The sequence below is a fragment of the Siphateles boraxobius genome, unplaced genomic scaffold (genome assembly GCF_051911475.1).
Source record: "Siphateles boraxobius isolate OS27281-9 unplaced genomic scaffold, OSU_SipBor_1 65, whole genome shotgun sequence".
Classification (NCBI taxonomy): domain Eukaryota; kingdom Metazoa; phylum Chordata; class Actinopteri; order Cypriniformes; family Leuciscidae; genus Siphateles; species Siphateles boraxobius.
Window position 1 is genome coordinate 15543200 of NW_027509192.1, and position 13372 is coordinate 15556571.

The 13372-nt window shown below is 36.3% G+C and overlaps 1 protein-coding gene across 2 annotated transcripts in view; it reads left to right on the top strand.

The window, feature by feature from the left end:
- The first annotated feature begins 921 nt into the window (after window positions 1-921).
- The window catches only part of znf469 (zinc finger protein 469), a 376839-nt gene continuing 364388 nt past the window's right edge, over window positions 922-13372 (top strand). Inside the window, exons 1-2 of one of the 2 annotated variants that reach the window (XM_077211302.1) lie at window positions 940-1029; window positions 9642-9765. The gene's annotated coding sequence lies outside the window, so the exon portion shown is untranslated. Of the gene's footprint in view, window positions 1030-9641; window positions 9766-13372 lie in introns of both variants that reach the window. The other variant, XM_077211301.1, reaches the window with a different exon arrangement.

Here is a 13372-nt window from a genome sequence, read left to right on the forward strand (position 1 = left end):
CAAACAACACTCCCAAATCTCCCAAGAGACGCCTCCCAAGAGACGCTTATCCAATTCCTTTTAAAGAAACGACATGAAATTCTACTGCTTAATTATAGGATTTAAATTAAAACATTGAGTTAATACAATTAAGAAGATTGGTTTAATCAACAGAAACTCAAAATATTATGTTATCTGAGCCACATAAACAATCTAAGTAGATTTGACTAAAGAAAAATGCTGTGATAACAAATCATGAATTTTGTTTTTACAGTGCAGGTATGTGCCTTTTTTTAAGATGTGAAGGTGATAAATCATGGATCGACTCTTTTGCAGTTTGAGCGAGTTAACAAGTTTTACTTAAAAAAAAATTATTGTAATTTTTAACAGTTATCTCTTCTGAACGTACAAATGTTTTTTGTGCTTTTTTGACTCTGATTTAGCAATATTTCAAAAAATTAAAGAAAATGTAATTTCTTGACCATAAAAAATGAGACTACCGTAACTTCCATGTGCATAAGGCATATGTTGTATTAAATTAATGTTAGCAGATTTTTTTTTATGGTGTATTTTGGGGTTAATAATACGGGATATTAAAATATCTATTTTCCATTAAAATTGTTTGTCTTGCCAATACATATAGTCTGATTTCACTACTAAACCCAGAGCTTCATAATCTGAGGATATTAGTGTTTTGTATCATTTAATATCTACAATGTGTTTATGTGCTATTTACAATAAATCCCACTTATCTGATATGCAGTTAACACGTGCATCGACATTAATACACATTTAGTAGGCTATATTTTGAGGCCATTGTTTTATTATTACGTAATAATATATTATTTCTGGATACTCAAGCGTTTGTAGATGTGGACTGAAAGTGGTGGTGAAGTTGTGGTCAGGGAGAGGTTAACTGGTTCGAGCTGGTTGGGCTGAGCTCTGACGCGGGGATGGAGAGCTCAGAGATGCGCTTCTGCTCCAGAGGATCCCGCGGCTGAACATCCTCCGGCTTTCTCCGTTCTCCTGCGCCGACACTTTAAATCACGGGTGAGTCCCGCTCCTTCCGCAGACATATTCAGCGCGTGACGCATCCAATGAGACGTCACAGTAGCACCCGTCACATGCGTAGTCTATATGATAACATGAAAGCTTCATTGAATATCGTCCAGCGTGTGAATAACTCCGACGGTTTGATTGTAGTCCTCCACGAGTTAAGTATAATGCAAGTGTGAAGATGAGTAAAATTGATTTTAAACACTCAGTGATTGATTATTTTGCCAACATACTGATGTTGCTAGAGATATGATAACATGACAACAGTAATTTACTGCATTTACTTGTTTTTAGTAGCCTAATCAGCAAATTAAAATGTTATGAAATCGTAATTCATTAGCTATTAATTATTGATTTTACAGCAGTAACAATAGATGACTGGTAACCTAATAACTTTTTGAACGGTTACCATGGTAAATGTTTGCAAAGGAAGTCAAACTTGAAAAGCATAATGAGTGTTTGGTCATTTTGTCAACACTGTAAAGACTCCATGAAATCGCACAACCATTAATAGAGCGAGTGTACGCACCCCCCCCCCCCCCCCCCCCTACATTATATAATAATAATCAGGATAAAAACGTCATATCTTTTATTATTATATAGATTGTAGATGCTAAATATTATTGTGTATTGTTGCTATTATTAATAATAATGTACACATCATTTCTGATGGAATTATTATGATATTAATAATAATACTTATTATTTTTCATATTATACAGATCTAATAATAATAATACATATCTCATAATTAGCATTTTATCATTGTTTAATGCGGGCATGAACCACCAGGGTTTGCTGCATTGCGGATTAACTAATCATAAAAATGGAAAATATAAACAATTTTTAGATAGTTTGAGAGTGTAGTGAGATTGAGAGACATTTGCTGTGTTTTAGTGGGCGGTCACTGTAGATATCTTTTTTTTCTTTCTTGCAATTCCTGATTGGTTAATATTTCTCTTCAGGAATCATAATGTAGTTCTGCATCAGGAATTGATTTGATGAGTTTTAAAAAATGAAGTTGAAGTAACGGAGATGGCTTGAACAGAAGCATATATTGATAACCTCTGAGCTCACGGAAGGTTTGTCTTTAAAGGTTTATAAGTTATTGTTTGTAAACAATGCTCCTATGGACAAATAAATGGGATTTTTTTTTTTTTTTTTACTTCCAGTACTCTGGTTATGCGGGAAATGGCTGGATTCATTCTGGAAGTGTTTTATTGCTTTTGTCCGTGGAACAATCTGTCAAGTGTTGTACACATGCGGCCTTCGGAAAATTGTTTCCCCTGACAAAGTATGCAGAATCAACAATTAATTAGCATCCTTTTAATAAGCATAAATGTAATGTCTTAAAAGTGCAGCCAAAACATCAGGACTGATTTGTGTGGGTGGATGAAAGCTGGAGCGATGGAGATCTATGCGATGTTGAGAAACTTTACCAGACCTAAATAATTGCTAAGTGACTGGGACTTTCCCAATCATTCGCTGAACACAATGTTCTGTGGTTAACCATTTTACCAGAACAGATCAAAAATGAAACAAGCCACCTTCCAAATAGACCATGCACTTCCTGATTTTGCAGAGTTAAGCCCAATTTATACTTCTGCGTCGAACTTACGCCGTAGCTACGCCGTAGGCTGTGCGTAGCGTGCGTACCCTTCGGCGTACCCTGACGTGCACCTCTCCAAAAATGTAACAACGCGTCAATTCTACGCAGACGCAAGCGCTGTGATTGGTCTGCTCAAACCGCTCCCTCAGGTTTCACATCCTCCCTCTGCGTGCGTCAAAGCGGACAACGACGCAGAAGTATAAATTAAAACCAATGCGTAGTCTACGGCGTAGAGGCTCAAGCGTATGTCCGACCCAGAAGTATAAATCAGCCTTTAGACCTGTTCCTGTTGATCCTGGAACAACATTCCTGTCCGAAAATGTAGTCCTAACCCTATCCCTACCCCTAAAGCCAACCCTACCCATATTATCTCTAAAATAAGAGGGAAATGATAGGTGAATAACACTGATGTAGAAGTGAAAAACTGTATAAACTGTAAACTTGTCCCTCAAATCTGATTGGTTGATTGGAATGTTGATTTTACTTTTTTTTCTTCTTCTTTTTTTTTATTAATACTTTTATTCAGCAAGGATGCTAAATACGGCACTAAATTAAATCAAAAGTATATATATATTTATATATATATGAAAAGAGAAGAAAGAGATGATAAAACTTCTCCCAGACCTTTTCTTGGCATTTTTGTTATCCGGTTTGAGCAGCTGGTCTCAAGATTTTCCCAGACCATGGCCTGAACCTCAGAACACAGCATGTCCTGTAGTTAACACTTGTTTTCTAACCAAAAGCATGTGCGATGTGTAATGACTCACCCTACTACTCATTAACAAAATAGTTTGGGTATGAATTGTGCAGCTCATCAACAGAACTGAAAAAAAAACCTCAACTAATTTACCTTCCTTAAAAATGGAATTAATCTGAAAGCGTGTAATATTGAGCAATGATTGTATACAGTTAAATCCGACGGATGAAAGATGAGCACTATAATGAACTGCTAATGTAAGGCTTATTTCTGAAGACATAATACATAGTCCATTGTTACTCTACTGTTCAAAAGTCTGGGGTCATTAATAAAAAAAAAAACTTTTATTCAGCAAGAATGCATTACATTGATCAAAAGCTGACATTAAAGACATTTTAATGTTACAAAGGATCTGTTTCAAATGACTGTTCTTTTGAACTTTTTATTCATCAAAGAATCCTGAAAAACAAGAGTATTACTGTTCCCACAAAAATATTAAGATGCACAAGCGTTTTCAACATTGATAATAATCAGAAATGTTTCTTGAGCATCAAATCATCATATCATAGGATGATTTCCGAAGGATCATGTGACTGAACACTGAAGTAATGATGCTGAAAATCCAGCTTTGATTACAGGAATAAATTACATTGTAAAATAATATTCAAATAGAAAACAGTTCTTTTAAATTCTAATAATATTTTTTAAAAATCTGTTTTTACTGTTTTTTGATACCAATAATAAATAAACGCAGCCTTTCTGAGCATAATAGACTTCTTTCAAAAACTTCAAAATATTACTGACCCCAAACTTGTATATGGTTGTCATGGAGTTGCCATGCATGTTTTTTGCCTTCTGAACTATTTGGGGACATAAATTAAAAAAGTGATACATTTGTTCTGATTTCATAATGAAGAATGAAAAGCAAAAACAAGGATGACATTCTTGAAAAGAAACCCTTTTTGAGTAGTTTGGCTTACTCTTGTATGCTTGTTTTCTGTCACAGGACAAAAAAGTAATTGCGCCTTTTATCTCACAATTCTGACCTTTTTTCCTCACAACTGTAACTTTATAACTTTATACTCTATATTTACTCACCCTTGTGTCGTTTCAAACCTATATGACCTTCTTTCTTTTGCGGAATAAAATAATATCATAAAATATATTTTGAAGAATATTGGAAACCAAACTGTTTTGGTCTGTAACTATATTTAAATACCAATTCATACGCAGCTTCTGAAAAATATCATGGCCGTTGTAACCTAAAAGTTGATGTGTAATAAATTCTATGTTCAATTAAATCAAATATTTCATTCTAAAGCTACTTTTTGTAATGTCTATTTGATGCTTTTCTCATTTAAAGGGATAGTTCACCCAAAAATGAAGATTCTGTCAGTATTTACTCACCCTCATGTTGTTCCAACCCCGTAAGACGTTCGTTCATCTTCGGAACTCGAATTAAGATATTTTTTATTAAATCTGAGAGCTGGATCACTCCTCCATAGGCTTCTACAGGGATTGAAACTTGCCAGCCCCGAAAAGTTATTAAAGACATTGTTAAAATAGTCCAAGTGACTACAGTGGCTCAATCTTAAGTTTATCAAGCGACGAGAATACTTTTTGTGTGCAAAAACAAACAAAAATAACGACTTTATTTCAACTATTCATGTCCTTCTCTTTGGGCCTCGAGTCTGTTAACAAGTCTGTTAACTATCTATTTAAAGGGGTGATAAAACACGATTTCACTTTTCTAACTTTAGCTAGTGTGTAATGTTTCTGTTTGAGCATAAACAACATCTGCAAAGTTACAGCGCTCAAAGTTCAAAGCAAAGGAAGATATTTGCTTTTAAAGAAATCAATTTCTAAGGACTACAGCAAACAGCCGGTTTTGGACTACACGACATTCCTCCAGGGTTGCTGACGTCACTAACCCCGATATTTACATAAACCCCTTCTCCGAGAATACGAAATAAGAGGGGCGAGGCCTTTTTATATTGCGTTGGAGAAGAGTTGTTGTGGTATAGGCTGGAGTATTGTTGCCGCAGTGCCGTCGAAATGCTGCTATTTTCATCCGGATTGCAGGTCCACTTTGTTCAGCCTTCCTAGGGTCGAGGGAGTTAGGGATCAATGGTTAATTATGACCCAAATTTCGCTCTCTGTGCTGCTCATTTTACGGAGGAAAGCTTCCACAATCTTCGCGAGCTCAATGCAGGATTCGCACAACGGCTTGTCCTGAAAGATGGAGCAGTTCCAACTTTAAGAACAGAAGCTTTTGTTTACGGGCCACAACCTGTAAATATGATTTATTTTTCGTAGATGGGTTTTCCTGTAATAGTTCATATTGTTAATTGTACGTTGTAGCAAGGAAGTAAACAAATGACAACGCTGTTTGGCTCTGCAAACTAGTTTGTTAAATGCTCATTCATACTTAACGTTATCCGACAAACACCTAACGTTACAAACTTTTTTTTAATCTCAACTGCGAACTTGGAATTAGAGTAAATTATTATTTGATTAGAGCTTTTATGTATTGTTTATCGCTTGTTTATCTACAGGCATGCTAAACATGGTTCTGTGTTTGATTTGGCTACTGTAACGTTAGTAAAGCCAATGTTTAGTGTTCGTTTTGGGTTAATAGTTCTGGCGACAGATATTTGTCTACAATCGTTCTAAAAATACAAAAGAAACGGTGGCATACAGTCAGTAACGATCACTATAGATCCGCAGTGTTTACTCAAAAAAACCCTATGAGGACTGTAGTATAATTTGTTAGACCAATTATATGAAATTCTTGTTTATGAAGCTTATTTTTTGTAATAATATAATAATTAGTACAACTAAATAACAGCGTGTCTAAAAAGTCATGAGACAACAAAAAACAAACCTTTCTGAAACGCCGTTTAACAGCCGTTCTTGAACAGGTTCTGCTCGATCATCTTCACTAACATTCTCTGGGTCCGATTCGAGCTCAAATTGGTATGGTTTTTTTTGACGCCATCGTTTATAATACACCAAAGCACAAACTAGGCTACCGGTAAAGGTACGGGGCGTGACGTTTCCGGAAAACGTGCACTACTAGGCGGTTAGCGAATCACAACACACTGGGCCAGCTAACCAATCTGAGCCCATTGCGTAGTTTTGAGGGACAGGCTTCATAGAACCCGGAAACCATCAGACCGTTTTTACAAGGAGGGGCAGAGCAGTGTAGAATAAAGGTAAAAGATATGAAAAATAATGCAATTTTTTTAAAACGAAGCATTAACACATGTTACAGTGCACCCCACAAACACAATCAAGTCTTTTAAAAAATGTGTTTTACCAACCCTTTAATACAATAATGACTTTAAATTATCTTTTGGGGGCCATTTCGATTAATTAGATCACCACATCATGTAATTTATTAGATTAAAAATTAGAATCGCTTGACATCCCTAATATTTTAAATTCTTTTTGGAGAAGTTGTGTACACAATAAGAAATGTAAGGAAAATATTTTACTTTTTACTTGATGGTTACACCACCTGACATTTTTACAGTTATTAAATGTAATCATTTGTGGATAGCATAAATGTTTATCAAATTCAACATGAAGGGCCCTATTTTAATGATCCAAGTGCATGATCTAAAGCGCACAGTGCAAGTGCAGTTAGGGCGTGTCCGAATCTACTCGTGCTAGTTTAACCACGGGAAAAATGGTCGTCCCTATTCTCCGTGATGAGTAATGGGTGTGTTTTGGGCGTAACGTACAATAAACCAATCAGAGCCTCATCTCCAGTTCCCTTTAAAAGCCAGTTGTGCTCGCGCCATTGTGGATTCGCTATTTAATTTGCAAGCAGAAAAACTGAACACTTCTCCAGAGAACAAACGGATCTTCTCGTGCGTGAGGTTAAAGTGCAAGCAGACTATCTACGGGACAAAGTGTACAAGCGTTGTGGACCCGCCTATAGACGCACATTACTAACGCGCTCTTTAAATAACAAAAAATGTTTTGCGGATTTTCCTTTGGACTTTAGACCAGGTTTCAGTTGGTCAATGGCGCGATCTATTTCAGTTGCCTCAAAATAGCAACGCGCCAACAATGTGCCTGAACACACATCGTTTTCAGACCAGCAGCCCTTGGGCGCACATATGGGCGCAAAAGCATTTGCTATTTAAACAACGTGGCGCGGGATGTGAAAATGATAACTGCGTCAGGCTGAAACTAGCAAAAAACACTTGCGTCGCGCCTGGCGCTGCATTGCGTCGGGTGTATGATTGGGCCGAATACATTTGAGCAGACATTTTAAAAACATTTTCTCTTTACTTTATAGCAGACACTCTTATTTGTCCTACTAATGTTTTGATTCATAAATTCATGAAAACAACATATGGCAGACACATGATGCTTTCCAAATTTCAAAAATAGCCCCATTCCCTGAACTTGTAATGGCCTTTCTGCAACAGAACAGAAAGAGAGAAAACTCAAGCCAACATTAATACGATTCATTTCAAAACAAATATTCACCATATCGGTGAGCGTGAACAGTGTCTGTTTTGTCTCAGCAAGGCGTAAAGGCGTTCATAGCTAATTAGTTAAAATTAAAGAATTTCAAAGAGCTGAAGTGGTACAATATGGTGCTAGCAACGCCAAGGTCATGGGTTTGAGTCCCAGGAAAAAAATGCATGCAATGTAAATGCTACAGGCTAAAGTTTGATAGAAGTACAGCAGGTTTGCCTTCAGATCACTGTATAAAACTCCATTTATATGCCTCATTTGCAGAAAACATTGAAGAGCTTTTTTGGCTCTCTGCTACTTCTGGAACAGAAGATATGTTGGGATGAGATCAGGTCGCCAATCTTCTGCGGTTTATTGACATGGCACTGGTCAAGTTAAGAAATCAGGGTTACTTATGGAACAATTCTGCGAAATCGTTCTTGATAGTCTTGGGAGACGTTTGTGAAGAACAGATCCAATCGTGCTCTTAACAGCTCTATTGTTGTTTGATTGTCAATGTGACAATATCGATAAGCAAATCGGGAATGAATGACAGACTTGAGAGCCAAACCAATGGAAAAGAAAACATGAAATCACTGGGATTCAACAAAACCAAAAACACTATATAAACACAAAAGGACAAGAAATATGAAATATTAGACAGTATGTAATTGGATTACTGTCATATTTGTGAACCCGTCTGTTCTAACCAGCCTTTAGTATGTCTAGCAACCATCACTAATGATAAAAAAATAAAAAATAAATAAAAACATTTCAAGCAATTTATTAATTCATAAATATAATTACAATTTTGGGGAGTCACACCACATGACATTTCACATCCTGGACTAACTTTGACATTTAAAAAGGTCTAATTATTTTACTTTTTCTGAGATTAATTGACCTTGGCACAATACTTAAGTCTTTTTTTTCAGCAAATTCTTTAATGGCTTTTTTCATCTTCATTAAATATCAGAATCGTTGTAACACCATGACATTTTTTTATATAAAATATTTTAATAAAATCAAAATCAAAACTAATTTTAATTCAGAAATTAAGAACATATTCATCACACAAAAGTTGTATTTATAAGCCATTTTATGTATAAAGGAAGTTTATTTATTACATCTTTGAAAAGATGAATCGGTCCAGACCAAAAAATCTGCATCATGTTTCTGACTTGTTTTAATGCAATCAATTTCGATCAGCAAAACAAACACCTGCGAAATTGATGTTTTGGAAACTGTGACTCAACCTTCATCCACACTTTTATTCTGGCATGGTTTATGCAATGGTAATGTGTCAGTATTAGGTAAAGTATTTTCTTTGGAGAATACTAGAATGCCAAAAACGAACAATTTGATTATATATCAGTTGCTAAATGCTGCTTTTTTGGATCATGTCTGTTTGGAATCATGTTCCTATTCCATGGGAAAAGTTCTCTTGTTTGTTGAATGCAGGAAGAACTGTCATTTGAACATTTCTTTGAACTAAAAATTCAACTGAGCTGGCAAAGCTGTGTTTCATTTTCTTCCTCCCCTATCTGTGTTATAGTTACAAATATGATCATGCCAGATGTGGCAGAGGAGACATGCTTCACTTAAAACATTTCATAATCTTGACTCTCGGTTACGCCAATTTGCGCAACTGCCAAAAGTTCATGTCGGGGGAACAGTTCCTTTGAGAGTGTGTTTTGTTGTGTCCGGTGTGCTGCCAGCCGTATACTGCTGTGATTTAATTATTATTAATGGAATGTCTTGTAGGCCAAATATTTGTGATTTCTGACTGGCTTTTGTGCGCTTCCTACACGCTCTCATTTGTTATAGACAGACGGCTACGCTGGGTCGACCCCCGGGGGTGTTGATGTGGGTCAGATCACTTATTCCTGATCTCTCCACTCCACCTTTCCCAGCCTCGTTTCACTTCTGCTGCCTGTAAGAGAGTTAACAGGTTGGTGCTTCAAAATATTCTTCACATTTTCTGAAGAATATCTTGAGTTACATTTATGAATTTGGCAGATGCTTCCAAAGAACTAAAAAACTAAATTGTTCCCCCAAGAACTAAATTGTCCTCTAGAGCCAATTTCCTGGTTACATTTGCACCAAGACACTCGTGTGACGCAAGACATCCGAGCGCTACGTCATTTAAAGGGTTAGCTGACTCAAAAATGAAAATGATCCTATAATTTACTCCTCCTCAAGCCCGTCCTAGGTGTATGTGACTTTGTTCTTTCAGCCAAACACAATCAATACATACAATAAGAGTTATATTAAAAAATATCCTGGCTCTTCCAAGCTTTATAATTGGAGGGTATAGATCCTGAGTTTTTGAATCTCCAAAAAGCGCATCCATCCATCGTAAAAGTAATCCATACGGCTTCAGGGGGTTAATAAAGGCCTTCTGAAGAGAAGCGATGCGTTTTTGTAAAACAAAAACAAAAAAAATACATTTTGGCTAGCAAGGCATGGTTGAACACAAAAGAAGATATTTCGAAGACTGTTGGTAACCAAACAATTGTTGGTCCACAATGACTTCCATTGTATAAAAAAATTACTATGTGGGGTAATTAGTCCGGGGGGACCAGAAACTGTTTGAATCCTGACATTCTTCAAACTATCTTCTTATGTGTTCAACAGAAGAAAGAAGCTCAACAACACTGGTTCCTTTGACTTTCGTTATATGGCCAATACACTGAGACGTATATGAAAATATCTTCTTTTGTGTTCTGCAGAAGTCATACAGTTTTGGAATGACATGAGTGTAAGCAAATGATTCAGAATTTTCATTTTTGGGTGAACTATACCTTTAAAAATCAGCTCCAAGAAGCTTCTTGAATATTTTCAGGAAATATATTAGCATGATTTCTCTACTAAATGTATATTTTCCCCAGCAAGACAAGTAGATGTGCAGATATTGGCAGCTTTCTCTTTGGGTTGTATTCGTTCCTCGTACCAAGATGATAAAGTTGATGATAACCGAAATGTGTGTTCTGCTCTTGACAGTATTGATAAGGCCTGGTGAAAGAAGGAAAGACAGAAAAAGTGTGAATTTTATGCATTAACCAAGCCAAATCGAGTTCCCACTTGGGAGTTTTGACCTCATTTTTCTCAGTCTGGCTATATTTTGTCAAATCGAGCTCATGAAGCACTGCCAGACCAGTCTCATGTTTCTCATCATGTGTGAGGGCTTCTCCTCTTTCAATGAATATAGTTGCAAAAACTGTTCCGGATCTCAGAAAGCTGTAAATTAATGCAAACAGCTTCATTGGCAGCAGTGATGGCACATCTTGTTGTTTCTCAAGGAAATTTATGAGATTTCCACCAAAAGGGGGAACATTTGTGCCATTTTATTTTTGTAGAGTTTTGCCAGAATCTAGTCTTAGCTTTTGTCCCATGACCTAAAATAACTTTGATGCTAAAATAACTTTTTTTATGTCTTCTATTTGTTCTGGAAGTATATTAATGTAATAAAAAATACATAAAAAGTAGCAGTTTTGAAGGTAGTCTTTGCATCCAGTTCGATGGATTAGCCAGAAACACAGTTTAGCCCTTGAAACCCTGTCTAATACGCTTTTAATACACTCCATACTGGTTGCTAACTTGCAAATGCACTCTCCAGTGCCCTTGGGTTAGATCCAAGTACGAAATGTGATCTAATATATCTTCATGGAACCACCATGGCCTGTCAATTCATTTATCCTGAGAGTAATGCACCTCAAGGCATGTTGTGAAAAGGATTATCTCTTATGCAAGGCTATAAATCACATGTAACACTGTCAATCGACTAAGAACTGAATTTTTGTTCTTTTTGTATGACAGATTATGCAGTTTCTTGGCTCAAACTTTTAAAAGTCCAATCAGGTCTAATTAGTATGTATGCTTATGTAAGAGAGCGAAGGAACCGGAGCCAGAAGTCTAATATGGGCAGACAGTCTGAAGCGTCAATAATCCCTCAAGCAATCAAGCCTAAACAAAAAGATTACTTGTACTTTATTATACTGATGTGCATCCCGCTATTAAGATTGGTCAAAAAAACGAAATTCTGTCAATGTTATTCCAAAGCCCCTTACTTTCATCTACGAATCACAAAAATAAAAAAACTGGAAGAATGTACTAGAAATCTGGAAAGAATGAAAACTGGAAGAATGTACTGGAAATCTTCCTTTGGCATTGTATTCCTCAAATCTCATTTGGGAAATCTGAATAAGCACATATTCAAATTTGATGCGCCATACTAGACGTCCAGCTAGGAGAAGCAAATGTAATTTGGGCCTAATGGGTGAAGCTACAAGAAACCAGATTTTTTTAAAGGTTTAAAGGGGAGCGTGACCAAAAAAGTTTGAGAACCACTGCCCTAACCCTACCCACAACCCTATCCCTCAACCCCGTAATGAGCTTTTATTACGTTTCAACTGATTTTAGCATTTTCCGATGTTTCAGTATGGATGAGAAACTTTTTGAAAAGCACTTGAAAACGCTAGTTTGCCCATGCTGGTAGATGCCGTAACTACAACCTCAGATGGCACATTCACAGACCGCACACAGCTCAATGCTTCTGATGCATATTTCTCACAAAATTGAAAAGTATTTTCTCAATCTGGCAAGTCTTAATCTGATTGGCTGACTTTACGCATCTTCTGGGAGTAAGGGCACACAGTTTTTATCAGTCTGCTTGGAAACGGTCGTGTTTATGATGTTGATACAACAAGAGCCTTTGAGGATGAAGTCATTGAATTATGAATCACATCTTTAAAGATATTAAATTTGTTTTCAGGCAAACACATAAACTAGATAATCTCATTCCTAAATAAACAACAAAAAGAACTGTGGTTGGTTGCCACAGTTGGTTTTGAGAGTTCTATCCTTTTTTTTGCAAAGAGCATATAGGCCTATCTACTTTCAATGTCTGTTCTGTCGTCTATTACGCAGGAAGGTACGCAGAAAAAACTGATCATTTTACACACTGGTACATTTCAAAAAGAAATATTGTGGAGCGGCAGATGCCAGGGTGGACAGTCAGACCACCAGGTATTTTGGCCAAAGGATTTTCCATTCGTGCTGGTATGTCCACACTTCAGAATTATAGCTTTTGCTTATCAAAAGGATTGGTTGATGTAAAAAAAACTAAAAACAAGTTAAGGATCTCAGTGGTTGAAAAACAAAATAAAAACCCATCTTTATTTTTACATCAGGGATTGTCACAATACCAACATTTCAGCTGCCTCTACCAGTGAAAAGTATTATTATTATTACACTATAGAACCCCCCCCCCCCCCATAAAATGTTAATGAACTCACTCCATCATTGAACAAATAAAAATATTTACAAATCAAATTAAAACAATGGCATGAAGCCTGTATTTCTCAATAAGTAGACGTTGCTTCAATTGTTCAAGTAAACAAACTGTGAAAAACAAATAAATGATGACTGTTTTTCTTTGTTTCTTGTCAATATTGTTGTTTGATTCATATAACGCAGTGGCTATATTTATATTAGGGATAATGGTTTAAATTATATAAGTCATTTTATTGCTCGCGTGCTCATGAAAATAATTATCG